The sequence below is a fragment of the Lonchura striata genome, chromosome Z, assembly GCF_050655825.1.
Source record: "Lonchura striata isolate lonStrDom1 chromosome Z, ASM5065582v1, whole genome shotgun sequence".
In the NCBI taxonomy this organism is placed as follows: domain Eukaryota; kingdom Metazoa; phylum Chordata; class Aves; order Passeriformes; family Estrildidae; genus Lonchura; species Lonchura striata.
Genome location: NC_140740.1, coordinates 75,101,149 through 75,102,557, shown reverse-complemented (window position 1 = coordinate 75,102,557; position 1,409 = coordinate 75,101,149). Strand labels below are relative to the sequence as shown.

The following is a 1,409-nucleotide window of genomic DNA, read 5'->3' as shown; positions in this document are numbered from 1 at the left end:
GCATTAGACATCTCAAGATATGTTAAAAATTACAAAGTTCTAGAAAAGCCTGGGTCATCAGAGTGTTGCTTTGAAACTGGAAGAGTGTTAAAGATGATTTTAAAGGGATAACAGTGGGAAATTATTTGTTCTGAGGGGGGTTGGAAATTGAAAACAGAAGCATTGTGGACTTTTTAGACATTCTCTTGCAATATAAATTGTATTTCTGAAGGTGTACACTAAGAGGAATTCTGGACAGAAGGAGTTGCTGTTTACCACTCCTGCTTTCCATTCAGTGCATCCACTGTGGCTAGGTCCGGTGGTCCGGTGGGGCAGACCGTAATGCGACGTGCACTAGGCAACACAGGGCCTGACCCTTCAGACGTGCTGCCCAGCCCGTTCTCAGCCTGTCTGTCGGACCGGGCAGATGGCGAACCCTTGGGTACTCAAACGCCAGGACGGCGGGGCAGCGGTTTTTTGCGCTGTTTCCAGAGGCTCTCCCGGCTGTGGCAGTGCCCGGGGCACGCCAGCCCGCCACGGCCGCGGTGCCTCCAGGGCCCGGCCCCGCTCTGGGCGCTTCCCGCGGCCGGCGGTGCGGAGCGGGGGACGTCAGTGTGAGGGGGCCGGTCCTGGGCAGGGCGCCCGCGTCCCGTCCCTCCCCGCCCCTCGCCGCGGCTCCCTCCCTCCGGCTGGGGGCGGCCGGGTCGGCACTCGCCGGGATCCCATTCCTCCTCCCTCGGTGCATGGTCGCGGCGGGAGCGGAGGAGGGTGAGCCCGGCGGGGCGCGGGCCGGAGGCGGCGGCGGGAGCGGAGCCTCAGCGCGGAGGAGCCGCCTCTGCCCGGCAGCGGTGAGGCAGCGCCACCGCTGAAGTTGTGCGGAGCTGGGAGGACGGGAGGGAGGCCGGGGACCGCTGGCCGCGCTTCCATTCATTGCCCGAGCGGCGGCCGGGCTGCTGCTTCTCGCGGGCCAGGGCTGTAGCCTTAGGGACAGGCCGGGGCACGGCGCGGAGTGGCGGCAGGGACGCGGCTGTGGCGCCGGCGAGAGCCGCCCGGCGACCGCCGGGGCAGCGGCGGAGCGGGAGGGCACCCGGGCGCCTTCCCCGCGGGGAGCGCGGCGGGGACCAGGGCGCGACCCGGCGAGGCGGCCGCCAGCCTGCCTCCTTCCCTCGCTCCCTCCTTCCCTCGCTCCCTCCTTCCCTCGCTCCCTCCTTCCCGCTCCCGTCCCTCCCGCGCGGCGGTCCTGCCGAGCAGCGCTCCCGGCCGCACACGGCTCTCCCGGCCGGCGGACGGGGCTCCGCGGGGCGGCCGCGCTCCCGCACATTCGGCTCCGCGGGGCGGCCGCGCTCCCTCCGCGCCGTGAGGAGCGGGGCGGGGCCGGCGGGCACCGCCCGTCGGGGGGCCCCGCCGGCTTCGCGCGGGGTAGCGGGACC

At 69.8% G+C, this 1,409-nt stretch overlaps 1 protein-coding gene across 3 annotated transcripts in view; it reads left to right on the top strand.

Annotated features, from left to right (window-relative positions):
• Nucleotides 1–640: 640 nt before the first annotated feature.
• The window catches only part of LHFPL2 (LHFPL tetraspan subfamily member 2), a 121,008-nt gene continuing 120,239 nt past the window's right edge, over nucleotides 641–1,409 (top strand). Inside the window, exon 1 of one of the 3 annotated variants that reach the window (XM_021547260.3) lies at nucleotides 641–747. The gene's annotated coding sequence lies outside the window, so the exon portion shown is untranslated. Of the gene's footprint in view, nucleotides 828–1,409 lie in introns of all 3 variants that reach the window. The other 2 variants (XM_085566375.1, XM_021547256.3) reach the window with 2 other exon arrangements.